This window comes from Silene latifolia, chromosome Y, assembly GCF_048544455.1.
Source record: "Silene latifolia isolate original U9 population chromosome Y, ASM4854445v1, whole genome shotgun sequence".
NCBI lineage: Eukaryota > Viridiplantae > Streptophyta > Magnoliopsida > Caryophyllales > Caryophyllaceae > Silene > Silene latifolia.
The window spans coordinates 241,950,810-241,963,337 of NC_133538.1; the positions used below are offsets into that span (position 1 = coordinate 241,950,810).

At 39.5% G+C, this 12,528-nt stretch overlaps 1 long non-coding RNA gene across 3 annotated transcripts; it reads right to left on the reverse strand.

Annotated features, from left to right (window-relative positions):
• Positions 1-8,246: 8,246 nt before the first annotated feature.
• LOC141633954 (uncharacterized) lies at positions 8,247-11,038 on the reverse strand. 3 transcript variants are annotated; one of them, XR_012538720.1, is made up of 6 exons: positions 10,888-11,038; positions 10,616-10,725; positions 9,975-10,065; positions 9,281-9,350; positions 8,630-8,716; positions 8,247-8,548 (listed from the first exon to the last, which is right to left on the reverse strand). It is a non-coding gene; the product is annotated as an uncharacterized LOC141633954 (long non-coding RNA). The 3 variants fall into 3 exon arrangements; XR_012538719.1 differs by having other exon boundaries at positions 8,247-8,716; XR_012538718.1 differs by lacking the exon at positions 9,281-9,350 and having other exon boundaries at positions 8,247-8,716.
• Between the last annotated feature and the right edge of the window lie 1,490 nt (positions 11,039-12,528).

Here is a 12,528-nt window from a genome sequence, read left to right on the forward strand (position 1 = left end):
CTACATTGGCTTTCCCTTCATGGTAGATAATATCCATGTCATAATCGCCAATCAACTCCATCCACCTCCTTCGTCTCATGTTCAACTCCTTTTGAGTGAAGATGTACTTGAGACTCTTGTGATCAAAAAATACCTTAAAGGTCGCCCCATAAAGGTAATGTCTCCAAATCTTGAGAGCAAACACAACTTCACCCAATTCTAGATCGTGTGTAGGATAATTCTCCTCATAAGGCTTTAATTGCCTAGAAGCATAGGCAATTACTTTACCGTTCTGCATCAACACACATCCCAGACCATTCTTTGAGGCATCTGTGTAAACCTCAAAGTTCTCACTCCCTTCAGGCAATGCTAAAATTGGAGCTGTGGTCAAATGCTCCTTTAATGTCTGGAACGCCGTCTCACAACTTTCATCCCAACGAAATCTGTTCTCTTTCCTCATCAAAGCTGTCATAGGTCTAGCAATCTTGGAGAAATCTTTCACGAACCGTCTGTAATATCCTACTAAACCCAAGAAACTCTTGATCTCAGCTACATTCTTTGGTGCTTCCCACTTGGTAATTGCCTCAATATTTGCAGGATCCACAGCTACCGCTTCCTTTGAAATCACATGCCCCAGAAAGGCAACTTTCTCTAACCAGAACTCACACTTGGACAACTTAGCATACAACTCATGCTCCCTCAAGGTCTGCAACACAAACCTGAGATGCTCCTCATGCTCCTCTTTAGTCTTAGAATAGACTAAGATGTCATCGATGAAAACCACCACAAACTTGTTCAAAAAGTGACTAAAGACTCTGTTCATCAAATCAATAAACACAGCAGGTGCATTAGATAACCCAAACGGCATCACCACATACTCATAATGGCCATACCTCGACGTGAAAGCTGTCTTTGGTATGTCCTCCTCTCTAATCTTCACCTGATGGTATCCCGACCTCAAATCAATCTTTGAAAAGACTGCTGCACCACTCAACTGATCAAACAGGTTATCTATCCTTGGCAAAGGATACTTGTTCTTCACCGTTACTCTGTTCAACTCTCCGTAATCTATGCATAACCTCAAGCTCCCATATTTCTTCTTCACAAAAAGAACTGGTGCTCCCCACGGTGATACACTAGGTCTAATGTATCCCCTCTCTATCAGATCATCTAATTGCTTCCTGAGCTCCTCCAACTCCTTAGGACCCATCCGGTACGGTGCCTTAGAGATTGGCCCCGTCCCCGGTTTCAGCTCCACACTGAAATCTATCTCCCTATTCGGTGGCAACCCCGAAATCTCCTCTGGAAAGACATCTGGAAACTCCCCCACAACTGGTATCTAATCAACTGCCGGACTCTCCATCCTGTCATCTCTCACATGGCACAAGATCACCGGGCACCTCTTCCTCAGATAGGACTTCAAGGTGACAGCTGCACTCAACTTAACTGTGGGTTTGACAACAAATCCACGATAAGACACACTAATGCCCTTAGGACCTCTCAGAGACACTTTCTTTTGATGACAATCTATCTTAGCTTTGTACTTTCCCAACCAATCCATCCCGACTATCATCTCAAAACCGTCTATAGGAAACTCTAGCAAGTCTACAGGTAGATCAACTTGCCCAACTATCATGGATACATCTCTATACAACCTCCCACACGATACAGACTCACCCGAAGGTATAAAAACTTCCTCTCTTACAGACTCATACTCTCTCAGACCCAACTGTTTAACATGACTCGAAGATACAAACGACTGTGATGCCCCTGAATCAAACAAAACAAAGGTATAAACACCATTAACAAGAAAAGTACCAGTGATAACATGAACGTCGTCCTCAGCTGCTTTCTTCTCCATCATGAATGACTTGCCATCGGTCTTTCCGCCCACCTCCTGGACAAGATTATTTGAAGTAGCCGGTTTAGCACCCGACCCCTGGTTGTTAATGGTGTTCGTAGCTGGTTTCTGATAAGAGTTACCGCCATTGCGGTTGCCCCCACCGTTGTTTCTCTGACCTCCCCTGTTGTTCCATAACCTAGCTGGTCTGTTGCTCACATAACTCTGTGTCGGACCCTGAGAAAAGCTTCCCTGAGCCGATCTCTGAAAACCTCCCGGCACCGCACTGGTACACTCATGTCTCTTGTGGCCTACACCGCCACAGTTAAAACAGGTCATTCTCCAGCTACTGCTACTATTCCCACGGCACGCCCATAGGAAGCCCCACCACTAAACCCCGAACCAGATGAATATGCCCTAACCTGAGTGTGGTTGCCCTTCTTGTAGTTAGATTGGCCACCACCCTCACTCTCAGCCTTTCTTTTCTCAGCACCCTCTCTCGGGTCATCTCTACCAGCCTCTCAGCTCTCCCAGCTCTCTCATAAGCTTCCTTAACATCCGTAAGGGTTCCCACGGGTAACTTCTCCATGATCTTGGGGGTCAGCCCCTTCTCATACCTCAGAGCTAGGTTCTCATCACTCAATCCCATATCCTCAGCATACATATCCTTCTCATTAAACTGTCGGTAGTACTCAGCCACCGTCATGTCAGCTGTCATCTTAAACCCATCGAAATCCTCTCTCAGCTTACTCCTCACATGCTCCGGCACGAACTCTCGCCTCATAGCCTTTCTAAACTCTTCCCAAGGAATAACAGGTAACCCCTGCCTCGCATACATGTCCCTAGCATTCACCTTTACCTTATCCCACCACTCACCTGCCGCCTCCCTCAAGTAGAACGCAGCTTGTTCCACTTTCATCTCATCCGGGCAATGCACCAAATCCAGGATGTTCTCCATCTCTCTGTGCCAATTATCCAAAATAATTGGCTCCCCGGTCCCCTTGTACTCTTTTGGGTTAAACCTCGCTATGTAGAGACTAATCTTTGAATTATGAACATCCATATCCTTTCCCACTCTATTTAAAGCTTCCGTAAGAGCATCTTGGTGCTCCAACATCTTAACTATGTCATCGGTGGTCATGCTCTCAGCTCTAGCATAAAGGGCGTTTCTCTTTGGCGGCATCTTGTAACTATATAAGAAAAGGTAGATATAAACACGCATACTATAACCCAAAACACGTATATCACTCGCACAGACCCCACTCGATCGAGTACCGGAACCCACTCGATCGAGTTCAGGCCACTCGATCGAGTGCCCAACCTACTCGATCGAGTGCCTCGACTCCAGAACCTAAACAGACTCCTACCCAAAAACATACTCGACCGAGGTGACAAGATACTCGATCGAGCGCCCCCTACTCGATCGAGTGTCCCTATGTACTCGATCGAGTACCCAAAAACACGGTTCTGTCCAGAAAACATCAAACTACCTACTCGACCGAGTCACACCCACTCGATCGAGTGCCTCACCTACTCGATCGAGTGCCCCCACTCGATCGAGTCATGCAGACTCGTATAAACTACCCGCATGTTCATCTCACTTTCCCAACATAATATACAAGTTTTATAAGTTTAACAAAATAAACATAACTACGCATGCAAATACACGCAACTCCTTATATAATCATTAAAAGGATCTATTTATGTTATCAAAATGCCACATTATAAACACGCAACATACTTTTCATTCAATTCAACATGCAAACACGTCTCCTTCAACTTTTATCCATACTTCCAATTCTCCACATCCAACAGTTCACAACACATGCTATTAGGTATACATACAGAACAAAAGACAACACATACGACCCTGACACGTACCCCCATGTGACCAGTTCAAAATTGCAGGGCGAGTTCTCGACTTTAGGACGTCTCCCAAGCCTTTGCATTAGCTCCTACAACTTTTACCCCGGGTTCATTTTAATTGACTCCCTATGTTCATTAGATTCATTGGATATAGATTTCAAGATCGTCGCTCTGATACCACTTTGTGACACCCCCATACTCCAAGTGCCTTACTAGGACCACTCAGGTATAAGGATGTCACCATCTCGGTTTCCCGAGGCAATGATAATCAAATGAAAATAACGAAACATAATTTAAATAGTAATAAGTTTAAAGTGATTACAATCTAAAAACCAAACTGATAAGATACGATACAAGTTCTCCAAAAACTAAATGTCTAAAACTACTCAAGTACGACAGCGGAAGACTCTAATCTGCTCGTGGTGACACATCTCATCTAGCCCATATGCCTCTAATCATACCTGCTTATTCACTGCTCACTATCTCCGAATGGATCACCACAGTTTTACAAAACAAAGATGGGGTCAGTACTAATCACACAATTATATAATCACAATAAGACAGAAATCAACACAGCTCAATTGTCACGTCAACCCGAACTCCATCACCAACTCCTCAATACTGACTACACACTAAAGTGTGTGGCCCTGCCAGAGTAGCCATCGCAACAGGTTACTCATCGCCGCCAGTGGGGGACCGCAACCGTTTCCACCTAAGCCCCGCTCATCTCCATCGAGCGATAAACCCAAATCCATTAATGTGCACATCCCTTCTGTGGCGGGTTCGACAGAAGGCGAATCATGGGTGTGAAGCCACTCCCGCAAGTGACTCCACTCAGCCAGGGACGCACCCCGAAGAACACAGACAGATACAATCAACAACAATTAACAACAACCAAATCCAACAACCGTCATAATGCAAATACGATACTTTAACAACAATCACAATCAACAACAAACCACATTATGTGACTAATACTGAGTAGGGAAAACCCTACCTGGAATGCAAACACAAGCAGACGATCTCAACAGCAGTATAAAAACCTCTCCTCTACGAATCCTCCTCCTATCACATGATCACATAATTACTACTAGCACAACTAACCATAAAACCCCCTATCCCCCAAATTAGGGTTTAAACAAAGTTAATTAAATGCTATAAAATTGGTATGTAGATCTTACCCTTGACGCAAGGACCACAAGGACACAAAGAACAATGAAATCAGACCTCTCAAGCTCCGGGATTTGTCAATAATGCGGATGAAGAGAACAACGTAGTTTTAAACCTCCTTTGAGTGAATTAGAATTATGAAAAGTGTTTAGGGAAGAAGACGATATAAAATATATACCAATCCGCGTCATTAACAAAACCCGTAAAAATATTACCCGTCAACCGAGCTATTCGATCGAGTAACTAACGTACTCGATCGAGTGCCACTTACTCGATCGAGTGCCAAGGCTACTCGATCGAGTACCCTACAGGCAGACTAATGTTTCGTAACTCAAAACACCCTTACTGAACAGAGTAAGGCCCACTCGATAGAGTACCCAGAGACTCATAAAATCGTAGTATTACACATACGGATTCCTGTCAAAACACAAAGCAAGGGAATCATCAAAAGTAGGATCAATAACATGAAGCATATAACAAGGAGCTATGGGAAGGGGACGTTTTAAAGCTTTATCAAGAACAAATTTAATAGTGTCATCCCCAACTCTCAGTGTCCGACTACCATCCCTAACATCTATGAGTGCTCCTGTACTGTGAAGGAATGATCTACCAAGAATGATGGGTACTTAACAGTCCTCAGCCATATCCATAACAATAAAGTCAACTGGAATGAAATACTTCCCTACTCTAACGTGCACATCCTCTAAGACACCTATAGGCTTATTTAAAGATCAGTCGGCCATTTTTAAGATCATATTAGTGATACGGAGTTGACCCATATTTAACTTTTTGCAAATTGAATACGGCATGACACTAACACTAGCCCCTAAATCACAAAGGGCTCTATCAATAACTATACTACCAATATGACAAGGAATAAAAAAACTCCCTGGATCCTTAAGCTTTGGTGGTGAGTTAGCTTGTAAAGCGGCCGCGCACTCTTGAGTGAATGCTATTATCTCAACTTCATCAAAAGACCGCTTCTTTGAGAATATCTCTCTAAATAACTGAGCATACGCTGACACTTGAGTTACCAATTCAGTAAATTGTACCGTCACTTGAAGCTTCTTTACTACCTCCATGAATCTCCCAAACTGATGTTCAAGCTTGGATTTTGCATTAAAAGACGGCTTGGAAGTATTAACGTCAGTTATAGGAGTGCCTCGATCGAGCCCAGTAGTCACTCGATCGAGGAACCTATTTTTATCCAATGCCGTAGCTGAAACACGCGAAAAACCACTGTCAGAGGAGTTTCCTCGATCGAGTCCAAGGTGTACTCGATCGAGTGGCTTGCTTCCTCGATCGAGCCTCGTGTCCTACTCGATCGAGTCACCACGTCAGTCTCCTCTTTTTTGTTTTTCTCGCTTTTCTTCAAATCCCGTGTTTCACTTTCGTCAATTTCTTTTTCATCGTCACTTAGCACCAAATTTCCCAATCCCTTAGGATGCATGTAGGGAACTTCATCTTTATCAATGGGCATGTCCGGACCTTGATAAGAATTACCGTTCCTCAAAGAAATAGCGTTAACTTGCTCATGAGCTTTTTTACCTTGAGGAGGAAGACCAGACTATTTTGATGGATTTTGAGCCGCCATTTGAGCAACTTGACTATCCAACATCTTGTTGTACGCCATGAGTTCAGAGATCTGAGCCGTTTTCTTTTATTGCATCATCAAAGTTTGTTGTAAGAGAGCTTTTAACTCGGCCATCTCATTATTAGGAGCTTGAGGAGGAGGTTGCATTTGTTGAAAACTTCCTTGATTTGGCCTTTGATAACCTCCTTGTGGTTGATTACCACGATTTGGAGGAATAATATAAGGATTTTGTTGAGGAGCTTGAGCATAGGCATTCTGACTCCTTTGAGGGAAGAAGTTAGACTATGGCGTACCTTGCTTGAAAGACTGGAAAGCATGAACTTGCTCAATGGTACTCATACATTTGGCAGCAGTATGACCATATATCCCACATCTCTCGCAGGATACTTCTTGTTGAACCATGTGAACCATCTCTTGTTTACCCAAAGACTGGGTAGTCTTCAATTCGGCTATTTGAGCCGTGAGGGCCTCCAATTGTGCCGCAATTGCACTATCTAACCCACTTCCTCTCTTGCTTCCTATGGGGTTATCATTCTCAGCTGTGTGAGTAGCTATCTGATCAATCAACTTCCAAGCATTACCGTCAGTAGTGTTATCTTGGAATCTCCCATCAGTAGCTGAATCAAGTAAGGCTCTATGATCATCATACAACCCGTTGTAGAACTGGTTGCAAAGGAACCAAATTTCAAAATCATGGCGAGGGACAGACCGCACGAGACGTTTGAACCGTATACAAGCTTCATTAAAATCCTCAGTAGGACCTTGTTTAAAACTTGTAATCTGACTTCTAAGAGCATCGGTTTTCTGTAGTGGAAAATACCTCTTGTAGAATGCAAGAGCTAATGAAGTCCAATCTGTAACTGCGTCGGTCTCCATGTCTAAGTCCCTTAACCACTCAGCTGCATCATCTCTCAAAGAGAAAGGGAAGAGAGTTTGTTTTACCTAATCTTGAGTCACCCCAGCTGTTAAAGGAATAGAACAGCAATAAGTAACAAACTTCTCCCTATGCTTTGCGGGGCCCTCTCCTGCTTTTCCTCCATACAAATTCCTCTCTACTAGGCTTATGTATGAAGGCTTGATCTCAAAAGTTCCCTTATCACCGGTAGGGAGCTTGAAGCCTTTAGGAATAGAAGCAACCGTGGGTTCGGAGTGACTGACTAATGTCGGCATCTTTGATGCTGTAGAAGTCACAGGTGCAGAAATAAGAGGGTCCTCTTCAAAGGACGAATCTTCTGCAAAGGTATACCGCTCGTAGTCAAGTGTAGTCAAGTCTTCCACTTGACTTACTTCTCTTTGAAATTTCCGTCTGTAGCGAAAAGTCTTTTCTGGCTCTGGATCAAAAGGTATAATCTCTAACCTGTTAGACCAGGGTATACACGAAAACAACAAGAAAAGGTAAAACTGTCTCCACTACAACAAATCTCTTGCATTTTTGACGCTTATAAAGCCAACTCTCAACGCAAAAGAGCGTCATTAATTATATTCTCGACGCTTCCTAAAAGTGTCAAAATTTTGGCCGTCACTATTTTTTGACGATTTTTAGCGTCACCAATTTTGACGCCTTTATGCGTCAATAATAAAAACTACGCTTTTAAGTGTCACATCTATGGCATAATCACGACGCCAAAATTATATATTCTTGACGCTTTTAAGCATCAATTTTTCATTTTCTCTATAACAAATTATTGTATGAATCAATTATGTTTTACCTAATGCATTTATGTTCTTATCATTTAACAAGAATACTATCATACAAATGTACTGAAGTGAATAGCAAGATCAAATCAAAACCAAGAAACTAAAATATGGAGTAATGGTATATTTATTAACAACCAATAATGTTTACAAACACTACACAATCTTGCTCGATACAACTTACAGTAACAATTACAATAGATACCATTCCCAACTTTGACATTCTAGACAAGGAGTTCTCTTGTACTCGCGATGTCCAGATGTTTGTTTGCTTGTCATGTGACAATAGTGGTGAATCTGATGCACTACAAAATATTGAGGGGTAAGCCGACAATGGGTCATTTATATGACTCTTAGGACGGGTGCATTCATATTAGCATAGCTTCCATCTGCAACTAAACCAACTACTATGCATACAACTGGAAGTTAGAAGAAGAAACAAATAATCACACTACCTCAATCAAAATACAGATGACTAGACTCACCTGAATTATGTATTAGCTAGGATTCGATTTATGAAGGAATGATTAAACATCAGAAGACAAAGACATTCCTCTATCTCAAAAGGTCACCTGCATCCAAATTTGCTTACATTAGTGACTAGACAAATTTAGAACAATGTGAGACATAATTCAAAAGTAGCTTCATGTTTCAAAACTCATTATGCAAAAGAATTCTCATAAGAAATTAGTGCATCAGTTGACAGTTTATCAACATTCGGCCAGTCTATCAACCTTCACCCAAACAAGTGAGCTTACATCAGATATTTAGTTATAATAGCATTTGAGTTAGAGAGTAAAACCAGAACTAAGCTTAAATGTTCGTCCTTTCAAACAATGAGAAAGACTCTAAGAGAAGTAATTCGTATATGCTATTCATAAATTTCATAAGACAAAATAGAATAATGTTTACACACATGATTCATGAGTCTTTGTAGAACTAGCTAGTTCCTTGAGTCACAAAATATAACTATAAGCAATCCAACTCAAGTAATGACTTTATAATAATTCGTCAGATTTCTTCACCTAGTGATACATCAAATTTAGTAAGAAAATTCAAGCATATGGACAATGACGAAGCGTACAAGTCAGTAATATCATCTAAATCATATTAGAGCATCAGAAGAAAAGGACTACCTGTCGTCCTTTGAGCACACAAGTAACTGCAACTCAATATCAAAATTTTTAACCCATTTCTTGTTTGATCCTGCACCACCAACTAAAGGCTTAAATTTAAGTCGAACCGGCTTTACTCCCTATAAAACTACTTGATATTTTACATCATACCGTGACAGAATCAGAATAGTTAATGTCACACTAACTGAGAGCCCATAAATTTTCTTTTTAAATTCAAGATTACTTTAGAGTTCAGAGATTATGAGAAGACTCAGCATTAAGAAAACACATATAAGAAGCTCAAAAATAAAATACCAAGGAACAATGTAAGTCTTTAGGCTCAATAAAACCCACATTATCAACATTCCTAAAATAGTAAGGAAACGAGTAACACCAATCAATTAACAAAGGGAAAAATGGCATTACTTTCAAAAGGTAAGCCCACTAAAAAATGTTGAGTAGGGAGTTATACTCTACATATATAATTTGAGGTACGGAGTTAAGGAGTAAAATAAATAGTAGTTCGGAGACATTGTTTGTCTGCATCAAATTGTGAGCAATTCCAGCAATAATTTATTCCCAAATAAATGTAGAACATTACCAACAACAACTCAAGAAATGTTGGAATCCAGAATATGTATCAAATCAGAAAATTTGATAGAGCTACTATGAATATAAATATCTAAGACTCGTCAAACTACTCATCATTGCTGACCTTTCGTCTCTTTTCTCTATATCATTCTTGGGTTTTCCAATCTCCATGAAAAAGCCTATTGGCTACAAGTATTAATTTGTCACCTGGAGGCCTACAAGCAGAAGAATTGTTAAATCTTAATACAAAGAAAACGAAGTATAGAACAAGACGGTCTCACATAAACGGTAAATTAAATAGAACTTGTATTCAGAATCAATACCATTCTCACATAGAAGATTTTTCACTCATTGGAAGACAATCCCTAAACAGTGACAGACTGTTTCCTTTCTTTCATATGAAGGCATCAACATTTTACGATTAAGGAAGCCCCAAGCTCTCGTAACACCATTATAGTATATAAAAGGAGTACAACTTATAGATAACTCAACATTAAGGATATGTTTGAATACATAGTACAATCACTCAAAATCTCTCATACGTTCCTAGGACTTTAATTTGACTTTTAGATGAGAAAAGAAGGATCTTTCTAGTTTCTACAATTATTTAATATCTGAGTAAGCAGCTTAACCACAAAAAAATTAAAGTTAAAATAATGCACAAAATAATTGAGAAATTTGCTTGCATTAAAAGGGGCTTTGGTGCAGCAATATAGAATAAGGGTGATTGTATGAACACTTCGATTAAAATGAAATAAATAGTACCTCCCCTTGATGTACAGCAGCAATTCGTTCCCTAAATATTCTTGACTGCAAAATTTTTGTAATTATGCAAAAAGATATAGTCCAAACTCAAGTTAATGGAAGCTCCATCCCTAAAAGTACACACATACGAAGTACATCAAATAATAAGAATAGACAACAATCATAATCCTTGAATTTGCACAATTCATAAGATAAAGCTTAAGATGAGAGGATGACAAGTAATAGAACAAAATTTGCACAATTAATGATAGTGTATATTAAAGGAATCAAACCGAAAATTGCAGAGTTGAAAAACAATTGTAGATCTCCAGTGTTTCTCTACTAGATCATCTTCTGATTTGGCTTTAGGTTGATACTTCGTAACCATTATCAAACAGGTTAGGGCGAGCTAGAGAGAGAGAGAGGGGGGGGGGAGGGACTGTTTTAACAGGAACGGTCCGTTTTTCTTAAGACCATTGCTTTTGGTCTGAAATATTGTTATTTTTTGATAACATGTTACCATTATTGTTCACATCATTTTCAGGGTAAAAAATGACACCTCTAGCCATAACATTTTGTGAATTAATTGATTACATTTTCTTAAAAAATTGCAACATTTTATCCGTCTGATAAATAAGACCAAAAAGATCCGTCTGAAACAAGAATTTGTGTAACACGAAAGGTATACGTGGGACGGTGGGGTGGCAGTTTTCAGAATTAGGGTTTGGATGAGAATAAAACGAGTGTGAACGACATCGTTTACAAACTGAAACGCTTCCTAAAGTTAGAAAAGCCCACTAAATTTATTCCCGCTCTAATGGGCTGCGACAACCTTGTAAAGTGTCGAGAAGAAAGTGTCAAAATATTAAGGGATTTGTAGTATTGAACTGATACTCCCTGAGACAAAAGACAAACTAAATTAAAAACAAACAGACAATTGTTGCCTCCCCGGCAATGGCGCCAAATTTGATAAGATTATTTTCAGTCGTTTGCCTTAATCAAAATAAATCCTAAACTACTACTAACAAGATAGCTAGCGGTAAGTCAGGGTCGAATCCACATGGAGGCTAGTTAATTTATCTAGTTTGTTTATATCTAAGTTTGTCTTAAAGTAACAATTTTGGGGTTTGTTGATTTGATATCTAACAACTAATTGCAAGTAAATTAAAAATGAATAACAATAATATTAAAGAGTCTAGAGATTCGGGTTCACTAGGTAGTCATCAAAGGGTATAATTTAATTCATTGATTGAGCAATTTATATTGTTGAAAGTCATATGATCGGTCGATTCTAATATGTCTTTTTAGATCTAACTTAACATGCAATCGCTATAATTAAGTCAGTCTAATTTAATTATCGTGGCCTATACTAGTCTTAACCTTGTCGGTGATAATCCTAGTTTATGCGATATTAATTAATCAATTCTTATCAGTAATCAACTAATTAGAAGTAAAACAATAATTGAACAACAATAGAAAGCAATTTAACAATCAATTAATAATAACCCCTTTTCTAACAACCTAGATCCCCTTTCACCCTAGATAGTAAATTAGCTACTCATAGTAATAACAATAACATTAACGATATAAGAAGACATAATTAAGAATATAATAAGATGAACAATAATGATTGAATAAATATTAAAGATAGATTGATACCGTAATAAAGCAATGCTTAGATCCGGAAAGAAGAATAATAATATAAACTAAACTAAGTATTTTAGAGAGTTTGTAGAGTAGCTAAACTAAACCTACGAAAATTTAAGCGTAAATAAACTAGGGTACGAGTTTAGGTATTTATAGTAAATCATAACCGACTTAAGGAAAATTGCGGAAATTATCAAAATTATAGGTTCCTCGATTGAGCCTTTGGTGTACTCGATCGAGCATGCTAGTTCCTCGATCGAGCCCTTGGTCAGTTGATCGAGGAATCA